The 26336-nt window shown below is 29.0% G+C and overlaps 1 protein-coding gene across 5 annotated transcripts in view; it reads right to left on the reverse strand.

Annotated features, from left to right (window-relative positions):
- The window catches only part of LOC110283197 (beta-1,3-galactosyltransferase 1), a 116386-nt gene that overhangs the window by 46424 nt on the left and 43626 nt on the right, over window positions 1-26336 (reverse strand). For all 5 annotated transcript variants that reach the window (XM_021148001.3, XM_043042892.2, XM_071180613.1 and 2 more), the window contains exon 3: window positions 20056-20110. The gene's annotated coding sequence lies outside the window, so the exon portion shown is untranslated. The remainder of the gene's footprint in view (window positions 1-20055; window positions 20111-26336) is intronic.

Raw genomic sequence — 26336 nt, forward strand, 5'->3', positions numbered from 1 at the left:
ATAGCCTGGTCGGTAGGGCGCTGGGCCCATATCCAAGAGGTCGTGGGTTCGATCCTCGCCGGCCGAAGACTCCCCGTGTAGTAAATGGTGACTGATGCACGTTAAATCTGTCGAGTCTCAATGTCCTCCATGTTCCCATAACAAACCATACCTCTGGGGGTACTAATCCAGGAGTTTCCTTGTCTTCTGGATTGGTTCAAAAATACAAGGCTACGGAGTTGAATATTTGTAGTCGTAAACCCAAAATTGGGGCGGCTGTTCAACGACGGTTATAAAATATAATTTATTAAATAAAAATTTAAATAATTCTTAACGTTTTCATTTGAATAATATTTCTGATCATAGAATTATATAAATCAGTCTCAATAAATTTCATAACATCAAAATCTTCATTTTAGCTATAGAACATTAATCTTAAACCTCATAGAACCTAACTTTTAACTAAACGGAATCGAACAACTGTCTTAAGACTCCACAGCGCTAAATAATAGCTAGTTTAAATATTTCCTTAAAAGTAATATCTAAATATTCAAACGATTGTAAATGCTTCGTGGCAAAGTGTTAAAAAGGAGGAATGAAGAAACATGAAAAAACTAATTAAATTGATTAAAAAAATTTACTATATACATATTAATAAATAGCATATTAAGGCAAGAAAGAAATTACTTCATTAAAAGTAGTGCAATTACACACGAAACTTTGATATTTAGGTGACTTTATATACAATGAATGAAAAAAAAATTATATTGTATAAATTTGAAGGGGTTTCTTTTATTTTTAATTTCAAAAGAAAATAATTGTGTGAAATTGACACAAATTTAATGACTATGTGTAAATTTTCAAAAGCATATATTAAGTTCAGTTTGTTATTGATATCGAAATTTCATCGAACAAAATTCTTCTTAACTTGATTAAAATGAAAATAAAATATTCGCCACTGATATAATTGCCTCAAATTATGCATTAAAAATTTATTTATGTTCATTTACGGCACACATTTTTTATTTAGTTACAATTCGACTTTGGAAAAGACTAAAACAAAAAATTAAAAACATTAAAACCCGTTTAAAAAAATAGAACGTCATTAAGTGGAAAAACGTATTAAAGGGTTAACATAGAAAGAAAGAAAAGAAATAGGGGGAAAACATATTTTGGGAGTTTGTAATAAAGAATTCTGGAAGAATCTTAAACCTAATGGACTGTAAAAATTAGTTTTTTTCGAAGTGGATTCAAAACAAAATGTCAGCTGCACAGCTTTTATTCGACGAAACCTTTCTTTAAGTGGGTTGAATGGCCGAATCAGTCGGCAGCACCTGTCTTCTTTTAAATTAAGATGAAAAATAAAATCAGTTTCGATTATGTGTTTGAATAGTAATTAGAACTATTTTTAAAAGAAAGATTCTACAATTCCTCCTAAAATTCATCAGAAAATAATTTATTACTCAGGAGCTATACAATAAAATGAAGGAAAAAAATTTGCCACATAATTCTATTAGGAATGCAATTTTCGTTGCATTTTAATAGTTGAATTTAAAGTAGTACATTTCCAAATTCCAATAAAGAATTTTCCGTGTTCAGAAAGAATGAGGCCGACTTTGAAAAGAAGCTTCTAAATTTACTGGAACTGTAAAAATTATGCAAAAACTAAAAATTCCAGTACGAATTTAGATATTCTTCCCGTTCTTAATAAACCTTTGGGTATATCATTTAAAAATATTAAGGAATCCTTTAGGCCGTTTTTCGAAAGCTCTGCAATCACACAAAACCATGTTTTTTAGCAAATAATATGCTATTTATACAACTGTTATTAATTTGTAAGTTATTCCTGGCTGTCAAGTTAACTTTTGCCTATCTTTGACCAGCGCCGCCTGTTTTGATTATAAAAATGGCACATAACTTCAGTATGAAGAAAGGTCAAAGTTTAGGAAAATTTGTGTTCTAATTTGTTTATATTTATAAAAAGTTGCTCCAACATTGGTTTAAAAAAATTAGCAAGAACTGAGAACTATTCATTGGTTTTGATCATTTTTATTTAGGCTGAAAAATCTCGCCAAATTGGTAATTTTTAAAAAGTTTCCTAACTGTTATACAGTATTTAAGCTATTAGTCTGTTCTAAACCCCAGGTAATTAACTATTTACGGCAAAATGGTATAAGTAGTTTAAAAAATTTAAATCTTAGCCTCGAGAAATCGTTTGCCACGTGGCAAACGATTTTTTAGAAATCCTACATTGGCCTTGCTTTGTGATATTATTAGTGAATTTATGAAAAACAGAATACAGTTTTAGAATGTCTTCTTGCTGCACATGTTTTTCCATTAAAGTATTCTATTATAGTATTTTAATAAGACTAAACTTAGATTTCTAAATTCTAATTAGTACGATTCTAATTCTAATTTTTCTCTAATATGATTCTTTTTATTATATAGATATCTAAATATCGTATTAAAATACTTATCAGTATAAATAAATATAATTTTCATTAATTATATTTAGTCATTCTAATAAGTACTTTAATAAGACTAAGACTTCTAAAAATACGTATTAGAATAAATTCATGTTTTGTAAGAGTTTATTCGATTCTATACTTACAAACGACCATTAGTCATTTAACCAACCACTGAAAATAGACTGTTTTCGTGATATTGTTACGGATTTAGCCATTTTTTCAAGAGGTCAACAGAAACGGAGTCCCCCTTCATTCATATTTGTTTTAATGAAGAAATCTATATTAAAAAAAAAAAAAAAAAAAAAAAAAAAAAAAAAAAAAAAAAAAAAAAAAAAAAAAAAAAAAAAAGTGTATGTCATACATCTCAACTTGACCTAAAACACAAGAATTCCACTTCAGAATAAAACAATTCTACATTTCACACCGCTTACTTTCACTTTACGAACTGAATAAAGAAATCCAGTGTTTGCTATACACAATGCCAAAATTTCAAGTACGCACGGTGTAAAATTACGTAGAAAGAAAACTACCACGAGGATTAATCATTTCTTGGCATGTGATGAATCTAAAACAAAACCAAAAAAACAACTTTTTTCTGTTACAAAAGTTTATGCCAGACGTAAACAAGTAAGAGTGAACATTAATAAGAGAAAATGCGTTCTCAAATTTCAATGAAATAAAAAATATAAAAGTAATGCTCTGAGTGAACTCGCCGTGTTTCCAGGAAGTGACGGCGTAAATATTAGGAGGCGGACAATGACCACCTATTATTATGGACTACTGAAAAATAGTCATTAAACAAAAATGATTTATTTAATCCATTGTGCAAAACAATTAGCTTAATATGTAGGGGGGTGGAACCAAAATAATTAATCGAAATTGTAACATATAGAGTAAAAATATAAAAGAAATATATCAGTGGTCGGACGTAGCGAAACTGCAATAGCTACTTTTTCTTTCGTAGATTGTATTATAATTTGCCACTTTTATTTATTTATAAGTAGTAAGTAAGTAGTTGTAATAGTGCTGTTGGTAATTATTTTAATAATTCTCAACGATTTCATTCGAATAATATTTTTGATCACAGAATTATATAAATCAGTCTAAATAAATTTCAAAACATCAAAATCTTCATTTTATCTATAGAACATTAATCTTAAATCCCTTAGAACCTAACTTTTAACCAACCAGGAGTCGAAAACTGTCTTAAGACTCCACAGCCCTAAATAATAGCTAGTCTAAACATTTCCTTAAATGTAATACATATCTAAATATTTTAAATGATTTGTAGCAAAGTGTAAGAAAAAGTAATAAAATCGATTAAAAAAATTATCTATACTTATGAATAAATAGTATATTAAGGCAAGAAAGAAATACCGCATGAAAAGTAGTACACTTATATACGACACTATGATATATAAGTGACTTTATATAAAATGAAAAAAAAAATATATTGTATATATTTTAATAAACAGAAATGTTATAAATAGTAGGGTACAAAAAAAAAAGTTCACATTTCTGGCAACTACTTGTAATGTTAGTCTAGTAAAAAAACAAGGTTCAAATGCAATGAATTTTCGACTGATTGGCACAAATCGTCGCGGGTCGGTGAATGCCACGTAATGAGAATGCTCTTTGTGCAGAGTTATTATAATAATTAAGTATAACTAATATTTAAAAAAGCCATTATGAACAATTGCTCATTTAGCATTTCGGCAACACCTTCAAATGCGAATTTACAGTGCGTAAAATATCACCCAAAATAACTTTTGATCTACGTTCTAGGACCCAAAGGTTTGAAAGGGTGAACTCGAATATGATAACCAATTAGTGCAGACGATATTTTAAGTTACGAAATCAGACACAAAAACTCACTTTCTCAGAATAAACATACATCTTTTTTCCCGACGATTTGGATTTCTGACGATTTGGAATCTGGCCGCAATTTGGGAAACATGGTCCCAGTAATATGGTCTGGAGAGCTGTCGAAAAGTTTGGGCCCTTAAATGTTAGTTTTACTTTTTGTTATTTCACCATATCTCGAGCAATTATTAAGCGAATTGAAAGATTTTTTCACATAATTATAGAATTCATTTAACCAAAGATAATTCCACGCAAAATATATATTCTAGTAGATATTTGTTATTTTTTATTACATTATTTAATAATAGTCAAAAAAATTTAAATTGTAAGATATATAATTTTTAACATCATTTTAAGCATTACAATTTTAAATGACAAAATATAAAATTTGACCGAAATCGGTCAAATAGTTCCTGAGAAATCAAATTTTGAAAAAGTCGTATATTTAACATTTGATTTCTCAGGAACCGACCGATTTCGCTCAGATTTTGCATTTCGCCAAATAAAATTATGTTCTTTAAAATGATGTAAACATTTTTTGCTTTACAATTCAAAATATTTTACGGTTTTATTAAATAAAATAATAATAAAAATAATAAATATTAACTAAAAGTTACATTTTGCATGGAATTGTCCTTCTATAAACGAATTTTATAATCGTGAGCAAAAAAGTTTCAATTCGCTTAAAAGATTCTCGAACTATGGTAACGTAAAAGATCGTCTGGACTAATTAATTAGTAAAATCAAGGTCACTCTTTTAAACTGGTAAGAATGAGTCTTTAAATGTGAAGATCCGATCATTAGATCACAAGTTATTTAATTCCGTTTTTTTATTTTGGGCACTGTGCGCTCACGAAACATTTGATCTCATTTTAATGGAAAAGAAAATATTTTCTCTGCAATTTCCGATAGTCTTTATTTCTGAGAAATGAAAGAGCATTAAACATCGAACAAAAATGAAAATATTTGATGATTTCCTGGTTCTCTGATAGAAAAGGCATTAAAAATTGAAGATCAAAAGAACAAATTCGTAAAAAAAAAGATGGTTTAAAATAACAAAATGGCTAATGTAAATATGAATAAATATTTCTTGATAATTTCTCGTGTTTAAAAAAGTCAATTTCTTATTCAAAACCATTTTGAGCATTGGTGTAATGTAATTTAAGTTAAGGGGTTTCTAAAAAGCAATGACTTCATCTCGTGAGTAATTTGCAGTCACTATATTTAAAAAATAAAAAAAGAAGTTGTCGTCTACAATTGTAATAAAGTTGGTGCAGTTAATTACGAAAATAATGTAGTTTTTCAAACTACTTTTAAAAAAATAAAGACTAGTTTTTATGGTGCATTAAAATGTAAACATTTACTAATGGATAAATTTTTGGGACATTGAATAGTAAATATTAGAGGAAGAAAAAGTACAAAAAATATCTTTTTGAACATTAAACTTTATAAATTAGGAAGAAAAAAAAACTCTCAAATGCAAAGAAAAAAAAATTTAAAAAAAAATTGAATAAAAAACAACAATAATAATAAAAGGTTTTTGGGCATTAAACTGTAAAGTAAAAGTAAATGATATTTTTAAACTGCAAAAAAAAATAATAAAAAAAAATAAAAATATAAAAAAAAATAAAAAATCATCAAAAACGAGACTTTTTACTTGTTTGAACATTTAAATGAAAGATATGAACAAAAGGAAACTACACCAAGAAAATTTTTTGCTGCAAAATTTATAAAAAATTTTAAAAACATACCAAAGGATTGTCGTTTAGGTCACTAAACCGTTAAAAATTACACAAGTTTACAATAACGAAAAAAAATAATAAAAAGCTGGATAATGCTAAAAGCAGAAAATTTCTTGGATTGCGATCACCTTTTCAACTCAACCAACCTGAATGAATTTTCATTGGGTATGACTTATAAATAAACAAAAACCAATCGTAGACAATTAAGATATATTAAAAAATATTAAAACATTTAAAAAAAAAATAAAGACATGTCTCATGAGTTTTGGAACATTCCAACATCCCAAACAAAATTTTTTAACAGGTTACAAAAGTAAATGACTTCAAAAATACGCAGGTTATGCCATAAAATTAGTAAAGGGTGGGCCTATCTTTCCGAACAAACTCTTCACACGTTTTATTGAATATGAAAATTCAGTTTAGAGGATGTCCGCTCAGGTCCTTTCCGGTCTTGACCGTTGATCCCAAGAACATCCGGACATTCTCACCCTCACCCCACACACACCTTAATATTTCGTATTCAACTTAATTTATTGTTTACTTACTTCAAAGATAATTTTTACACATAAAAAAAAATTTAATTTTACATATCAATATCAAAAATGTAATGCCTTCTTAAATAACTTTATTCAAAAAGTTTTATACAAAATAACGTTTTTTTTTAATGAATTCAAAAATTCAAAAATTAAAAAAAATTTAAATAAAGACATGAAGACTTACAAAATAAAATTACATACAACAAAAAAGCTAATTTTATACCTAAAATAAGGTGACTACATTACAATAACAACAACAACAACAAATTTAGAAAACTTAATAAACAATTCTTCAAATTACTAATATTTTCACAAAATTAAATTAAATATAAAGAAAAAATTAACATTTTTTTAAGAAATAGAAATACAGACACAAAGGAAGCATAAGCAATTAATTTAGATTACAATACGAATGCCACTTTCTAAGATAAAAACTAATAAATTTTTGACAAATTTAAAAAGCACACAAACCAATTTTCCAGACTCATAAATTATTAACAATTTTAAACGAAACTATGTTTTATTTTAAATAAATTTAAAAAAATGAAAGACAAAAAGTTCAAAACGAAGTAAGAATAAATTCTCTAACTCATTACTATACGAAACTATTTCCGATGCCAACATTAAAATAGCTTATTAAACAATTATTTAAAGCCATTTTAAAATTATTAAGAAAAAGCAAAGACTTCAATTTTAAACTGAAAAACAATGTTTAAATAACTGTTCAATGTATGAATAACCTTTAGCGCACTGTACATAAGCTTAACTTATGTACAGTGCACCGAAAAAAAAGGAAGAAAGAAAGGAAAAACGGACCACCCAGAATATCTTTTGATTTATTGATCGGATCTTCACGTTCTAGGATTCCAGCTTAAAGGTTCAAGGTCTAAAATATACAAATTAATTAGTGCAGACGATATTGAAAGATATTATTAGACGTTTTTTTATTCATAAAAACGTAAGTTTTCTGAATAAAAATAAATTTTTTTCGACGGATTCGGATTTTTGACCCTGGGATAACAGCAATGTGGGAAATATGATCCTCATAGTTCGTTCGGGAGAGCTATCTAAAGTTAGGACTCTTTAATGTTATTTTTATTTTTTACGTATTTCAACATATCTCGAGAACCTTTTCAGTTAATTGAAAAAAATTTGCACACAATTATAAAATTCGTTTATTCAAAGATAATTCCATGCAAAAAAATTTATTTTAGTAAATATTTACTATAGTTATTATTTTATTTAATAAGAGTCGTAAAACTTTTGAATTGCAAGGTATACAAATTTTCACAAAATTTAAGAGCAAGTAATTTTGCACGTCAAAATACAAAATTGGAGCGAAATCGGTTGAAATGTTCTTGAGAAATGGAATTTTAAATATACGACTTTTTTAAAATTCCATTTTTCAGTAACTATGCAACCGATTTCGCTCTAATTTTGTACATTGCCATTTAAAATTAGATACTTTAAAATAATATTAAAAAATTGCTTACCTTACAATTCCAAATTAAATAATAAATATTATATATTCTAAATAAAGCAATAAATATTTACTTAAATTTATTTTTTGCAAGGATTTATTTTTCGATAAACGAATTTCATAATTGCGTGCAAAATTTTTTCAATTCGCTTAAAAAGTTCGCGAATGGCGAAATACGCCAAAAATAAATTCACCATTAGGGAGGGAGTCCAAACATTGGATCGCGTTTACGACCAACATTGGAATGCTATGGGGACCATATTTCCCAGATTACGGCTACTCCTCATATTTTGGGGGTCAAAAATCAGAATCATTTCTAAAAAAAATAAAATAAAATAAAAGGTATGTTTATTCAGAGGAAGTACGTTTTTGTGTCTGATTTCGTAACTTAAAATATCGTCTGTACTAATTAATTGGCATATTTGGGGTCACCTCCCCGAACCGTAAAGATCCGATTAGTAGATCAAAGGTAATTAAGGGTGGTGCATTTTCTTTTTAAATTTTTTTTTTCGCACGATACAATACATATGCTACTTCTATAACAGTAACAATAATCCGATCTCCATTCTGAAACAGCTTATAAAATATATAACATTCCTATTGATTTTAATAATCAACATTTTAGTTTAATTAACATCAATAGAAAATATTATTCAATATTATACTCTTTAATGAGTTAAAAAAAAGAGACAGACTTCAAAATTTAAATACAGAGATAAAGAAAATACAAATGCTAGACTTACGTAAGACAAAAATGCTATTTCAATAACAAAAATAATCTGATCCAACATTACAATGCTATAATAGGATCAATTTCGAATTTTATTTCGAATTATCGTGTTATGGTTGATTTTTAATTCTATGCAATGTAATAATATAGGATAAATATAATCGTAACATAAACAATCAGAAATACAAAAATAGATAAAGCAGTCCGTAAGCAATAATAATGTCTATTCATGATAAGCACACACAATATGTAATACTGATGAATACGATGGTGGCAGTTTACTTTTTAGTACAATAAAAACAGCTCGTCGTCCGTTTTATCTCTTCTTGAACGATTTTGCTAGCAAATGAAAACGATGCACTAACACATAATTGTTGCCAGTTTGGTTTAAGCAAATATCTATTTAAACAAAAGTGGTTTAAAATCAATGGTCTAAGAAAATTTTAGGTTTGTTGTAGGCCTTCAGATTACAAAATGAATTTCAGATAATATTCAAGAAGTGATAAATTCTACAAATATTTACTCAGCAACTGTTGATAATGTACGGAATATTTATAACTTACGAAAATCAGACGATCTTAAGAAACTCTTTCTTAAAATAACATGTAATTGAACGGGTTTCGAGCAAATTAATTTTCAAACGATTTTTTGTGTTTTATACCAAGCAGAATTATAAGGCCAGCATTTCAGGCAGATTTTCACTGAAAAATAAATCACTTTAGCACTGGAGAGGAAGGTACTGCAAATTATTGTTTCTTAGGGAATGTTGTAAACCACATTATACTTAAAAAGTCAATGCAAATACTCATTTACTGAAAGATTATTTCCGTAATCGTAATTTTAAGGTAAATTCTAAATCACTGAAGAAATAAACTAAATCATTATTCAGTAAAGTTTCAATACAGATTCTTAATGATTGAAGGACATTAATATTATATATCATTAGTTACACAAAAGAAACAATGTAAACCATTCACTATCAAATCAATATAAATCTTTAATTGGTGAAGAAATAATTTCAATAGTAACTCCATTAGTTTAAATCATTAATCACAGAGTATAAATCATTATTTACTAAAAATGCAATGTAAATCCTTAATCACTGAAGAAAAAAAATGCAAATCATTATTTACTTAATACAAATCATCAGTTACAAAAGAAACAGTGTGAACCATTATTCACTTACAAATTAATATAAATTCTAATTTAGAAAAAAGAATGTCAATGGCTATTACCTTAATACAAATCATTATTTACAGAAGAAATGAAGTAAATCATTATTTAATAAAAATGAGATACAAATCCTTAATCACTGACGAAATAATGTTAATCGTTAGTTACTTAATACAAATAATTAATCACAGAACAAACGAAATAAATCGTTTAATGCAATACAAATACTTAATTGAAGAAATAAGGTAAATCGTTGTTCCATTAATCACAGAAGAAACATTGCAAACAATTATTCACTAAAGGAATATAAATCCTAAATTAGAGAAGAAAAATACTAATGACTATTCAATCAAGAAATTCCAAATGTTTCAAGAGGGCATGAACAGAAGTCATGCATTTCGAAGAAAATTTTTTTATAGAATACATAATGCAATTTGAAACTTAAGATATTCACAAATTCACTATGGAATCCCATTTGCTCATATTCATGCAAAATCGTAAACGTTCATACGAATACACAACTAAAATATGAGATTTTATCTGTTGTAGTTAACATTCAACAAGTACTGAATAGAAATACTGGCATAGAAACAGACAGCTTGTCTGTCTTTGTTATGTCAACGGAGCAGGCCTAATATAATGCCAAAATGCGCCAATCACAAACAAAAATAATTTCCATTTGGACCGATAAAATGCTAATATGTAAACACACAATCGATATCGATTGCATTCAGAAACTTGTATATTAGAGTAATAACAAGAATATCTGGGAGTAAAGGGAGAAGAGATTTCCTAAAGATCTATTTTCTTCCCCCCAACAAAACAAACATTAAATAAATCCAGTATTTTGCATTAGCTGCAATGGAAAAAGAAAATTTTTATTGAGTAAAATTGCTTATTTTAGTAATATATTCACGCCGCGTGCCCTGCAATTTGTGTCAAATCGATTTTTAGAGCTTGTTCATGTGTATTTTAAAATACATTTTCCGTTAGGATACTCGTTTCTATAATTATTTTTAGATTTTAATCATCACCCGGCACCAACATTAAAGTTTTATTATCCATTCACCGATATATTAAAAAGGGGAAGGGGGACTGTTTTAGAAATATATACTGAAAACCAGATTAATCTTTCAAAACCAGCACGCAATTATGAACAATAAAGAAGAATGCTGCTTCTAAAATTAAAATAAAACAAGATGGGGGGTGGGGGCAAACATTTGTTCTGCCTTTCTCCGCCAAGTAGTGTCAGCTGCTACGCCCCCTTTAATTTGACAAGAAACAGTAAGTGCTGCGGTCTTGATTACAAATAACAGCTTGGCGTGCGAAACTGATTCGGCTATGAATTAATTGCGTCAAACAGATCGGTATTTATTTATTTTATTTTTTCAAGGCTTCCGATTTTTTTTTAAAGCCATTACAGCGAGTTCTTATTACAGAAATAAAAATTTCATATTTTATTACATCCGTCTGGATTAAGAGAAAAAAAATTAAATGAAACAAATATTTAAAAAACTACACTGTTGAAAAATAAAGAAAATAATTTTAATAAAGAAAGATTTTATTTTATTTTTATAACCGTCGTTAAACAGTCGACCCAGTTTTTGGATTTAAGACTTCTATCGTTCAACTCCGTAGCCTTGTAATTTTGAACCCAATCCAGAAGACAAGCGAACTCCTGGATCGAGTATTGGGAGAAATTTGCCTTCGTGGAGGACTTCTTTATTGAGCAAATCCGCATTTGCGTTACATGGAGGGGAAGACCACGAGAACCTCCCACGGTTAGACGCATGGCAAGGGGACTCTAACTCATGATCCGTCTACCACTGAGGATATTTTACGACAGCCCTGTGGTCGATGCAAGCCGGATGCGGAATTTGCATCGACTGGGATTCGAACTCAGTTCGCTTCATTGGAAAGCGAACACTCTTTCCCGAGAGCCATCGCGGCTCAATGAAGAAAGATCGTAACTAAAACAAGGAATAAATTTGATTAAAGTAGAAAAAATAGTAGTAGTTAAATTAGAGAAAACAGTTTTAAAATTTTCTTTTCAGGCCAACAAGAACGTGCAAGTCTTTGGTCAAACTCAATATTATTTTATTTTACTTTATAACCGATATTGAACAGCTGACCCAATTCTGAGTTTACAACTATCAATGTTCAACTCCGTAGCGTTATAATTTCGAACCCAATCCAAAAGATAAGGGAACTCCTAGATCAAGTATTGGAAGAAATTTGTTGCGGGGACTTCTTGATGGAACTAACCTCCCACGGTTAGCCTGAGGGCAAGGGGACTCTAACTCGTGATCGGTCTACCACTGGAAATATTTTACCTCGACTCTGCGGTCGGTGCGAAATTATCGATTAGCCATCATTGGGATTCGAACCTGGGTCAACTCAGTAATAGGCGAACGCTCTATTTCGCTCGGATCCAACAGTGTTGATTCGAAATGTAGCAACATAGTGCATAATTCTATTTCTTAGTATGCTTATCCATGGTGCGTAGCCAAATTATTCAACAAAAAATAAGCATCTTTTAAGCACTTTTCAAGCACTCAAAAAATATTTTAAAGCACCTAAAAAAATATCATTAATTAGGCAGAGTAGGAAAGTCTTTGATAATTGACTATTTTATCTTGTTTTAATCGTCATGTTAATAAAATAAAAAAATAATAAAAAATAAAATAAAATTTTGGTATTGTTTTTGACAGTGTCAAAAATCATGAAATTTTGAATCGTGTAAAACGAATGGCGTTTTCATACGCTACGGCCTGACAACACGCCGAAATAGATTGGAGTTGAATTAATTGCGGAAACGTTGAATAGAACAATGTAAACTGTGTCTTTTTACATAATTTGAAGCGAAAATCAACATAGTAAAGGAAAACTCTCATTTTGAAAAAGGGAAAATTAAGCACTTTTTAAAAACACCCAGTGAAAAAAGCACCTTTAAGGGCTTTTAAAAATCGAAAATAAGCACCTTTAAGCACTTTTTAAAAACGCTAAGCACCCTGTCATCAACAAGAAAGCAAAGTCACCATTTTATGTCAAATGCAATTTTTTTATCAGTCAGGTATTAATTGAATGGATTTTTTTATTAATTGGTTTTTCATACATCAAAGTATTGGATGAATTTCAACATTTATAATAATATTTAGTTAAAATACAATTTTAACTAATAAGTGTAGATTTTGCATATTTATTTACAGAGTCCTAATCGTAATTTAGTATTGACTTTTACTTTTTGCAGAATTTTTCTTACAAGACTCGTAATATAGGGTAAACAAACCAGTGAAGGAACACACCCCAGTAAATGAACATTTCATAGATAATTTTTAAAAATAAGATTTAAAAATTTTTTTTGGTTGGCAACAGTAGCTTATTAACTAACAATAGGAAGGCATCTAACAATGCATTAGATTACCTGGGTTACATAGTCTTCTCTCGAAAAATTTTTGAATCTGTTAAAATCTGCACACCTGGGTTCTTTGGCAAAATTATAAGGTCAGAGTTTGTAGTTATCTGTTTTAAGTGCACTTAATTGTATGTAATAGTTTTATTTTTCTCACTGTGAAATAGATAATTAACAATATAGTTTTGGGGGATACGTTTCATTTATTTTAAGCACCATAGCATAAACAAGTACTGATATTAGAGGGTGTTCGTTAACTGGACTACCAAACGATGAAAAACTAATGAGTGAACAAGTCTTTATTCGCTGGGATTTTTCCTGGTAATGAAAATAAAATAATTTTTTTAAATTTTCAAAATACCTTTAGTCATATTATACATCAAAATTTATTAAAAATCCAAAAAACATCTTTTAACCAGTGTCGGAACAGGAAATAGATTTCCCAGTGATTGAACAGTATGTATGAAATATGATTTTACATGAATCAAGATAATTAGTAGTACTGCGATATAGAGGACACCAAAAATTCTGCTAAAAATTTTATGAATAATTCCTAAAAAAATTTCATTTCAAAATGCTAATTTAATAGCCAAATTTTTGAAAAGAATTATGATTATAGTCTTTTTATAATTAATCTTTATAAATGTGGTGATTAGCTATATAAGTAGCTATGCTATATAAGTAGTGATTGGCTATATGGTGATTAGCTATATTACTATATAAGTTAGCTATATAGTAAGGCAACTTAATAAACTTGAATAGAACATTTCCTCACTAGCTTTTGTGCTAATAATTACCTAAATTATAATCCTAATTAGCTAAACTTATAGGATAACAACGTGATTAGGCATTTTATAAAAAAAAATACTTTACAACATTAAGAACCAGATAAAAAAAATAAAAAAAACTATGAAGAGGATTACAATAGTGAAATAGCCAAAATGAAAGCCTTGTCAAGTTGCCCAAGGTTGCACAAAAACATTAAAATTTTTTACTCTAAAGCTAGAGTATGTGATAAAATAAAAGTATGCAGTCTCATTTCAAGATGACGCAGAATTATAATGTATGACTAACTTTAATTAAGCTTATAAGGTTCTTTTTTAAATCGTTTAGTTACTGGCTTTTATTTTAATAAATGTTAGGATGGTTTTTCTTTACGGATGCAATATGTTAATATAGACTAATTAGATTTTTTCTCAGCATTTAAGGTTAATAAAGATTTGATTTAAATATTTTTACTTTACCATCTTGTCTATTTCTTAAATTTATTTCTAGGTTCAATATAATGCATATTTTTATGCTTGACAGAGACACCATTAACTCTTTTAAAATAATAAAAGAATAAATACAGCTGCGTATTATTTATTACTCAGTGTAGCTTCATAAATGATTTTAGATAAACTATCAAAATGGATTTTTCTTTTTGCTGTTCATAGTAGAATTTATCAAATAACGTAATTAAATAAAATTTAAAAAAAAAACAGGAGTAAAAATAAATATGACAGACATTAAATTATAGATTGTTTATTTTTCAAATCTGCAGCCTTTTACTTGTTTATTTTTCAAATTTATATCTAATGAAGGTGGACGTATGGGGCTTTTAGAAGTATTACCATCAACTGAAGAAACAATGTTAGAAGATTGGATTATTGGGAAGGCAAAAATTGGATTTTCCCTGCATAACAATGACGTTAAAAATGAGATCTGACGTTATAACTGATGATAGAAAAGGATAGGAAAAATACATTTAAAGACAATCTTCCAGGTGAAAAATGGGTGAAACTTTTTCTGAAACGGCATCAACTGATAACTGAGAGCAATACAGAGATAATTTCAAAAGATTATGCTTCCTTTACAAAGGTTAAATAAAAAAGGAATATCCAGCTTAACTGCGTGCAAAGACTCAAACCTTATCAGATGAATGTTAAACAGCAAGTTTAAGACCTAAATGCCTTCCCCAAATTGACCAAAAACCTTTGCATGCTAAAAGAATATTAATAACAATATAATAATAAAAAATTAATTAAATAAATTTCAAAAATTTTTTTATTAATTTTGAAACATGAAAAGGAAATTTTGGTCAAAATTTGGAATGAAAAAAAAATTTTCCTTACGCAATAAGGCGAAAAATTCTATTTGTAGCTGTCTTGTATCATCATGTGAGTTCCATTACAGATTTGAGAATACCAGATAATCGGAAAGTGGTTGAAAATTTTGGTTGAATATGAATTTTATTTGATAAATTCTGCCTAGAGCGGAAAAGGAGCGTTTGAAACTTTTATTGTAATCAGGATCGGAGCTTCAGTTGGAATTCCAGTGTCTCTAGCCTGTCGAAAAACTGCAGAAATTTCAGTTGTTAGATTCCGCTCTTACACACACAAAACGAGTAAATAAAAAAACGTAAAAAGTGTTCAATATATCATTTAGGGGAACTGGAATCAGATTTTTTCCACTTCTCATAATCAAAATTATTTGCAAATGACACATAATGAACTTGATGATAGAACAAGTTTTATTTTTCCTTCTAATTTTAAAAATTTCCAGTCGTCATAGGCGAATAATGAAATACAGATGCATGCAGAAGCAACGCGAAAACTATGCTTTAAATTTTTTTTTTTTAACAATATATCATGAATACGATAAATATAGAATACGATAATTAGAATTCACTTTAGTCGATCCACACTGCGCAAGCGTGAAGATATCACACACCTGTTGGAGTTTGCGCAGTGATCTATTTATTTAGAAGAAGGAAGAAGTCAATCATCGAATACGATATTACTAAGGTGAATACTGATTTAAATTTACTTTAGTTAACAAAAATATTAATGTAAAAAAAGATAATAAAATTGAATTAAATTTGGAAATTATAGAGTTAAATTTGAAAAACATCAATTCGACGATATATCGCTGTATTAAAATTCTGATATCGCTCGACGCAAGTGTTCATCTTTAAAATCCAGCCTCCATAATATGAATGAAATTCTCATTATCATTCCAAAGATTTGATGAATAGAAATACACTTCAATCAACAAAAGCCATATCGATAATGAAATTACCTATCACAACTTACGATTCACTAAACAAGAAATAAACAAAGGAGTGACGCTACGAAGAACAACAAAGGGTAGTTAGAAGGTCAGTCCCTTCATTAGCCAGAAAAGAATTACGAGTTTTGTTATTCATATAGCATTCGCCATGTTCTTTTTTTTTCCCCTCAAGAAATGGCTACTGCACGCGCAGCTTCCAAAGAAACGAATTCATAATCGTTTGGAGAAGACGCCAATAAAGGACAACGCCCATAAGGTAACGAAGATAAATATTCAGAAGGGGAAAAAAATACCAAACAACATGGGATTTATAATTCCTATGTTATTGGATAATATCTTCCTTTAGCCATAAGTATGATAGTAATTTGCCGATTCCCATGGTGAACATTCGTATTGTTTTGCACCACAAGATATTGCTGGTAATGTAATTGTGATTTGATGTTTGAATGGTGGTCTTGGTAATAAATAAGAGTCATCTGTAAATATATTTTGGCGCAGTAATTCTGTGATAAATATAGCGATTGACCTCAACAAATAAAAAGATTCTGAATACAGTTTTGTCTTACTTATTTCTATATTTAACATTAAAAAAAAAAGATAATTGCCGTCTCTGGATAAACTTTGGACTGAATATTCGCAAGATAAGGTCATTAATAAACAAAGAAATAGTAGATATTTGTGGATATCATCAATATAAAATTACATAAGTTGTAACAATATTTAGAGGTTATTTATTTCTTCCTAATTTAACGGTTTTTACCAGTAATATTTTATGAATCATCCGTTTCTCAATATTATACTCGGTTATTAGTTTTTGCTTTGATAATTAATAAAAATTAAAGGTTTACAACTAATTTTGTTATCTAATTAGGGAAAAACATGTAACGAGTTTTTACAGTAACCAAAGACAGTCATTTCAAATCCCTGCTGTTTTGCCATAGTCATTAAGAGTTTTTTTACATCATTTCGTTTAGTTAGTTGAAGTATTATTCAAATGTTTCGTGTTGTCATATTTCAACGTACGAACTCTTAGTGCATATTAGTGTGAAGTGAATTACCAACCGTTCCCCTTTTAAAAATTTTTTTTTAAAAAAAAGTTCTTATTTATTTATTTACTTTTTTTAAATATAATTTTTCAGCTTACGATGATTTCTTTAAGCATACAATGCCAAATAATAAGCTGCTAATGTTGAATTATTCAACCAACGAATTCAACCCTTGACGAATTGATACGAATTAAAATAATTACTATTATAATACGAATCACTGGTAAGTTTGTGAATAAAAATTGCCAGTGACAACCGAAAAATTATCAGGTTTGAATTTTATCCCAATCCAATATAACTAGAACTTAATAAGACAGTATAAGTTAAGGCAGTATAAAAAAATAAGTTTAAAATAAATAATAAGCTGTATACAAATATAACAACCCTTTGACGCAGAATTTTTAGTAAATATATTTTTCGTACTATTTTTATTATTTTGTATTAATTTAGCTCAAAATAAATGAAAAAAAATATTATATTTAGCATTTTTTAAATTTATGGTTATGAAATACATCATGAAACATCAGTGTCTTTTTCTGAGTTAAAGGTAAAATCTTAAAAACACGGCTCACTTCCAAACAATAATTTTTCATATTTGTAGTTATTTAGATCTAAGAGAAACAGTTATTCAACAGGAAAGTTTCGACGATTTATAAAGTCAATTATTGATGAATTTTTAAAAGTGAATAAAAAGAAAAATTTGCAAAAAAAAAAATTTCTTTTTACTTTATTTCATTTATTTACTTATTATTATTTTTTTTTCTATTTTAGCATGAACATAATCTCGATAATCTAACAGATATTTTTTAGTAACTATTAAACTGTTTCTTTATAATTGAAAAATACCAAAATATATTTTTGAATAAAAAACTTTGCCCCCATTCATAAAACTCGTTTTACTAAACCATATAACACAAAAATTTTTAATAATTAGTTAACATTCATTTTTATTAATTTAAAAATAATATAAGAATGTTAAATACGAAACGTTATTATAACGTAAAGTTAAAAATTTGAGTTATATTAGCTGAATAATTTCTAAAATATAAACATTCAAAAATTTATTTATCTTTGAGTTAATAATTGTATTGCTTACTTTTCACATCAAATTTTTGATCATTTAAAATTAAAAGATAATAAGTATTAAAATTATCTATTTTGGTAAAATTATATAAGAGTTAACAAGTTTTAGTTCGTAAAAATTAGACAAAATATTCAAAAAGTAACATTAGGGAGTCTAACTTGAGATGAGGTAATTGATTTACATTATTTTGACCATTTTCTCTAGATTTAAGCTTAAAGCTCAGATATTTAAAGGCAAAAATCAAAATTCACTCCAAAAAAGAGAGCTTTAAGAAATCAAGTATGTTTTCATTCAAAGAAAGAATAATTTCGTTACTTACATATTAAAGAAAACTATTGATCTAAGCAATGTAGGCAATTATTTTTGAAATCGTCATTGTTATTAAACTAATACACATACAATACTTTATTTCAAACAATGCAAAGAAACGCTTAAGTTACTGATACTTTCTATGTTTAGAAGCTATATACAATAATGGTATTAATTAAAATTGTCTAACAAAAAAAAAGCATAATAATTTTGTTTATAAACAATTATTAAACAGTATATTGGTTTCAAAACATTTTTAAGAAAAAAACTGCATTAAATGCTAAAGCTAAAGAAAAAATTCCAGATTTCCAAGAAAACTTTGCATTTGACAATTCAGGAACTCAGAGCCGAAATCTTTATTTACAAACACTAAGCGGCATAACAATTAGAATGTTTAGAAGATGTGGAAATTCAGATGTATATGAGCACACCTTCCCATCTTCTGTCAGTTTTATGATTCATTAACCCCTTGTCATACGTAAACGTCTGGGAGACGTCATTTGTTTCTTATGACGTGCCTCAGACGTCTTCAACACAGAGATGCCAACTTTCTCCGGACAGCAAATAAATATTTTAAAGTGGTACTTTATCAATTGTGATTCTTGATTTAATAAATTCAATTTAGAAGATTTTTATCCACCACTATTTCTAAATAATTCGTAGGCTTATATAATTCACCACTTTATAGTTACTATGTCATGCTATACCTTTTAAAAAGCAAGCAAAAATAGTCAAATATTTGCTAAATTTAGTTAGTTATTTACTGTTTTTTTTTTAAATTATTTTGGCGTGTCCGGAGCAATTGGCATCTCAGTCAACATTCCGTTGCGAGTTGCTGTTTTCAGTGCAATCAAAGATCATTTCTATATCAAGAAATTAATAATTCCGCTCAGTTTAGAGTTTTAATTATGATATATCAAGGGGTTAATTACATCTCTTTCCATTAGGAATGTGGTTGAAAGTTTTTCTTTCAACAAAAAAAAATAATAATAAATAAATTAATTAATTAAAAGAAGAAAAAAAAAGCTAGTTTGCTTGAGTGTCTTAAATTTAAATAAAGCGTTGAAATTCTGCTGTGCACAACTATGAACCTTAATGGAGGTAATAAACTATAAACCATAATAATTAATCATTATTAAACCATAAATGCAGGTGGCGGATAGCATAGAAAACTTTTCTTACTTAAAGACAGACCCAGTCTGTTATTCTTAACTTTTCAGCTGATTTCTCAGGAATTCTAAAAAAGAAAAAAAGAAACATAAATCAGCGATCAAAATTAACAATGTGTACCTAAAGTACTTCAATCAAAGGAAACCTAAAACAGGGTGCGCAGCCAGATTTTTCAAGAAAAATTAAAATAAGCACCTTTTAAGAATTTTTTAAGCATTCAAAAAATATTTTTAATCAATTTTCAAAAAAAAAAAAACTCATAATTTGGATCTGTGCAGTAATGAAGATTATACTTTTCGACCGTTTAAAGTTCTTAATTTATAAGCATAAAATCAATAAAAATTCAAAAACATTTTCAAAAACTTTACAAAATCATGATGAAGTAACTAGTTTGTGATAAAGAGAAAATTGCGAAAATTATGCATTTTTTGTAATTTAGAACGACAATCGACACGGCAAAAAAAAATATTTTTGAAAGATAGAAAATTAGGCACTTTTTAGAAACCCTGAATAAAAAAAGCACCTTTAAGGGCTTTTAAAAAACGTAAATCAAAAATAAGCACTTTTTAAAAACGCTACGCACTCCGTAAAAGTAATAATGATGATTCGGTTTACAGAGAAAATCAGGAAAAACGTTTTTCAATGGAAATTCGGTATAGGTAAATTGTAATATTTATTGTTAAAAAATGAGTTTAATAAAATTCCAGGCTTAAAAATTATTTAACTCATTTTTTAACAATAAATATTACAATTTACTGCAGTAAACACTTTAATATATTTAAAAAAATATCTTTATATTAAAGACTGAAGAGCAGAAACTTGAAAACATGAAGCCAAGTAAAAGCACTGTTTCTTAACCCTGGATAACTAAACATCAGATACTAGTAAAATGAATTATCCAATGTTGATAAGCACTACTGTATACTTGTTATCTTTTGAGATTTGCTGTAATTGTAGAATATTTAGTTCCATCAAAATGTACAAAGCTATTTCGAATGTTGAAAAGCTCACAGAAGCATACCTGCCAATTTTTACGCCTTTGGCGTAAAATTTTATTTCTATATTTAAAGTGGTAGTAAAATTTATGCTTTCTATATATTCCTTGCATTTATAAACTTAATTTAGAATCTTTTTGACCACCAGTATTTTTTAAAAAAAATTAAGCATCGATAATAAAATGTAATACAATTATGGTAGTCTGCATAAACTTTCCCAAATTACAGCGTATGTGTCAGCCTAAAATTGTAATTTAAATTCCATTTTACTACCACTGTGGAAAATCATCCTAGAAAGGATTAAAAGTTGGCAGGTATGCAGAAGACACACCTAAAAAAGCGACAAAAAAACTCCAAAATTTGTACTTTCAGTCCATCTAAGAAAGATAGAATGACCAGAGATCTGTTCAAACATTTTGTGAAAGATCCTGTTTTTGTAAAATTGTGAAAACTATTCATATTTTGCGAATATAAAATAAGCGTTAAGTCACATTCTTTCAACCTGGGTCCTACTTTTGTGAATTTGTGCAAATAGGGTTCTGTTATTGCAAAATTTGCTAAAAACCTTTTCAAGAAATTTTTAAATTGTAAATAGAAACAAGATTCTGCTCAACAATTGCTGCTACTAAATTAGAGATGCAACATACAAATATTTGGTATTTAGCCTATACTGCTCAACACAGAAAATTCAAAAAATCACACACATTTTTAATATTTTCAATTGACATATTTTAAATAACACAACTTAGTAATGTATCACTTTTAATGTGTAAGCATTAAGTAAACTTAAACAATTCTTAAATTTATAATATTTTACTTAAACAATTGCCAGAAATTAATTTTTATTTACATAATATTAAATTAATTAATTTTATGAATAAATATAAATTGATTAATCATTTGTTTACAGAAAAAAAACATGATGTAATATTAATAAGAGCGCACACGATGTTTTTTAAAGTAGAAATATTTTCTTAGAATACTACATTTTAGAATTTAAACTTAGGGAAATTTAGTTTGTCTAGAACCGTCTTCTTCCCCTCCCCCTCCGGGAAGGGTTTATTTGATTAACAAAACCATAATGAAGATAAACAAATTTGTGAAGGGTCCGATTAAAAGAATTATTTTGTGAAGGGTCCGTTAACGGACCCAAATTTCTTCGAAACAGACCCCTGATGACAAAATATATAAACATTCTGCAATGAGGCTATTTCTGGGAGATTTTGTTAAGATCTGCTAAAAGTGTAAACGATAATTTATACCATATTTCTATTTTTTTATTGAAATATTTTTTTTAAGTAGAGCTAATTTGTTCGAAATAAACAAAGGAAATATAAATATATACATATATGTTTAATTCGCAGTCGAATGATCAATTACAGATTAACATTTGTTTAAAAGCCGGCCAGATGGTCGAGCGGATAGCGTGCCAGACTGTGAAGCGAATGATTGTAAGTTCGAATCCCGCTTAGGGCATGGTTGTTTCTCTCTGTGTTGTCCTCTGTAGTGTGATGTATGAATGTGGCCTACCTTATAAACGGGTATCAGTGGAAGTGTGGCGTGGATAATGTTGCTCGCCTCCGTGATTAAGGTTCACAGGTGCTCACCGGCTAACGTTACGGCAACTTCCATGGCAAATGAAGAATTCAATGCCTGCCGTTAAAAAAATGGTTTAAAAAACAACACTGGTTTAAGTTAAGGTATCTAGGATTAATTTCGGTGAGAAAGACTTTAATAAATAATTTGAAAGGAAAATCATTTTTATAAAATTTTTCAGTTTATATCAAAATTGCATAATTATTATAATTCTAGGTATTCATTTTTTTTATAGAAGCTTTTTTTGGTAAACAAAATGCGTTTCATCTATTTAATTTTAATAAAGTGTTAGTTGTCTTAACTCAATAAAAATCGTAGCTGTTTTAAGCCGCTAAGTTTGAAAAAAAAATGTTTTACTAGGTAATTCATTTTACAAATAATCGTTATGTATGAAATATTTGTTGCCTTCACTTTAAGGCGAGATATAGCTGCAATTGGGCTAGTTATTTTTACACCAGAAAAATACCAGTTAAAGTTTAAATAGGAAATTTATAATTCGCATGAATCTCTTCTCTCTATATGTTGTTGTTGCTGTTCCTTTACGTCGCACTAGAGCTCCACAATGGGCTATTGGCGACGGTCTGGGAAACATCCCTGAGGATGATCCGAAGACAAGCCATCACAATTTTGATCCTCTGCAGAGGGGATGGCACCCCTGCTTCGGTAGCCCAACGACCTGCATGCGAAGTCGAGCACTTTACGGTAGAACAGTTTAACGAAGACCAATACCGCACACCCTCGGTCCCCACGCAGACTGATAGAAGTGGTCACCCACCCGCACACTGACAGCAGTCACTGATGCTTGACTTCGGTGACCTGCTGGAAACCTCGTCTTAACAATCAGTCCACTGCGGGACCTCTCTATATGTAAAAGCGAAAGTCTGTCTGGATGTATGTTCGCTGATAACTCGAGAATTGAAGTACTGACAGGATTGTGTTTTTTTTTCACAATTTTTCACAATTTGCAAATTTCCAAGGGGTGGTTTGTAAACGATCACGTTTTCCCGCCATCATGTGGTCCGGGCAAAGTATCGAAAATACGAAATTTCATCGATGAAGACCATTGATATTGATTAATTACAATGTGCGCGTACATGGAAACAGCATTTTTTACAGCAGCATTGGATTAGGTTGTTAAATATTAGAAAATTCGACCACAAACGCTTTTCATTTTCACAAAACTGTAGCTTTTCCCCATAATGATATCTTGCTACATTTTCAAAATAAGCGTAGACAGCGCTAGCTTCACATAGACTAAACTCTACCAAACAGTCGTGAGTAACAATTACAAACTCGCAGCAGTAATGAAAATAGCATATTATTCGCATAAAAACATTGAAGAATTTTTTAAATAAAGCTCATTTTGTCTTGGCGAAAAAACTCTTAAAAATGAAATTTATTGACTAGCACAATTAATAATAGCACAAAAGAGCAGAATTTGATTTTGAAAAAGGTACTAATTCATCAGTAAGAGCCGTGATGGTTCAGGGGATAGAGCAGGGATGGGCAAACTACGGCCCGCGGGCCAACTGTGGCCCACCGGAAGATTTTATCCGGCCCGCGGACAGAATTTTAACTTTTTACTTTCTCTATTTTTGTTCTACAAAACATAAATTAATTAAAATAGTTAGCATTAACAGCTTCAATTGATAAAATGTTGAAAGCAAAAGTCCCTTATAGAATAGCCGTAGATTAGCTCCAACTAGTATTTGTCTTTCTCGAGGAGCAGACATATGGAATCAAATATAGGTGAATTGTACTTCACATGAGGCTTACTACGCATTTTAAGTTCCAACGAGCGGATTTTTCTTCCGGCGTGAGTTCGAACATAATTGACTGCGTATGGAAAGGCTGCGCACATGCAACGTCATTGTAAATAATGGTGAAATTATTAAATGTATGAAATGGCTACTGCCTTTTTGAGTTATTTGTAAACATTTTTAATCCCAAAATGGCAACTAAAAAATGCAAAGTTGATGTAGAGTGCCGTGCGTTCAATGATGAATTGACTTTATTTTATTTCAGAAGTTAGAATTTTTATTTTAGAAGTTTTATTCGGCCCACCAAACTTTTTTTTCTAGATTTTTGGCCCACGACCAAAAAAGTTCGCCCATCCCTGGGATAGAGCATTCGCCTTTCAATGAGGTGAAACGGGTTCGAATTCCCAGCGATGGCTGGAGGATACGAATTCCGCATCCGGCTTGCACCGATCACAGTGCTGACGTAAAATATCCTCAGTGGTACACGGATAATGGGTCAAAGTCCCCTTGCCGTCAGTCTAACAGTGGGAGAGTTTCGTGTTTTTCCTCTCCATATACCGAAAATGCGTGTTAGTTCCATCAAAAAGCTCTCATAAAGGCAACTTTCTTCCAGTACATGATACAGGAATTCCCTTGTCTTCTGGATTGAGTTTAAAATTACAAGGCTACGGAGTTGAACATTAGTAGTCGTAAACCCAAAAAATAGGGCGACGAAATCAAATAAAATTCATCAATAATCATTCATCATCATACATAATTAGCATTTTTTTTCTTAAATTTTAGCATAGATTGTACCGAAGAGTTTAATAACAAATATTCACCGTGATATCCACTATACCGCACGAACAAGTAAGAGACAAAAATTAAATCCACTTTCAATAGAGCAGCAATATGAGCTTATTATACTTACATATTGACTGTATGATTCTAAATCTCGAAATTTTACTCAATAAAAAAGCTGGTCGCTGGAGGCGGCCATTACATTATAATAAAAGATAATGTAAATAAATTAAAAAAATGTCGATGAAGCTCTAAAATACCAAAAAACGCCAATTCATCAAATTCTACAATTGTATTAGGTGATATTACTTGATGACACGTAATTTTGCAACGAGCTTTCTCCATTAAGTGCCATTCTCTGAAAAAATACTATAATTTTACAAGGAAATAAAAATCAGCCGAGCGAATTATGTTTTCTACGCCATTTGTCTAATTTCTAATTAAGTATCCTAACTATACAAAGGTTTGTAATTATGGTTTTAAATTAGTTTATAAATTTTGCACGACACTGTAATCTCCTCTATATGTTTGTTTTGAAGTGCATGTATTCCTGTGTTTATTTTCAGATAGTTTACATCAATAAAAATATTTAGTTTTTATATTCAAATAGACATTTTAATTTGAAACGACTCGGTGTTATTTTGATTTATTGATTTTGGTAGGGATAAAGCAGACTGTTCTTATTTTGCGATAAGGTCGCATTTCACAAAAAATTAAACGTTAAAAAAAATTTAAAAACTGCTTCCGAATATTTAAAAAAAAAAAATTTTTTTTTTAGTCAATGTAAATGGTACTTGCATAATATATCGTCAGCCATTTTCGTCAACACTGCGCCTAAGTAAGTTTGATATCTTCTAAATTTTTTTTTACGTAGTTATTGATTGCAAAGAAATAGACAAAATACAAACATATAGCTCACTGCATGCAAAAAATAAGAAAATATTTTAATTTGAATTTAATTTGCGTAGCCAAATTATTCAACAAAAAATAAGCATTTTTTAAGCAAATTTCAAGCACTCTAATAATATTTTTAAGCATTTTAAAAGAATATCATAATTAAGCAGGGTTGGAAAGTTTTTGACAATTGACCGTTTTATTCGGTTTTAACAGTCATGTCAAAAAAAAAAAAACATTTGGCATGCTTTGCCTATATAGAGAGAAG

The sequence above is a fragment of the Parasteatoda tepidariorum genome, chromosome 5 (genome assembly GCF_043381705.1).
Source record: "Parasteatoda tepidariorum isolate YZ-2023 chromosome 5, CAS_Ptep_4.0, whole genome shotgun sequence".
Classification (NCBI taxonomy): domain Eukaryota; kingdom Metazoa; phylum Arthropoda; class Arachnida; order Araneae; family Theridiidae; genus Parasteatoda; species Parasteatoda tepidariorum.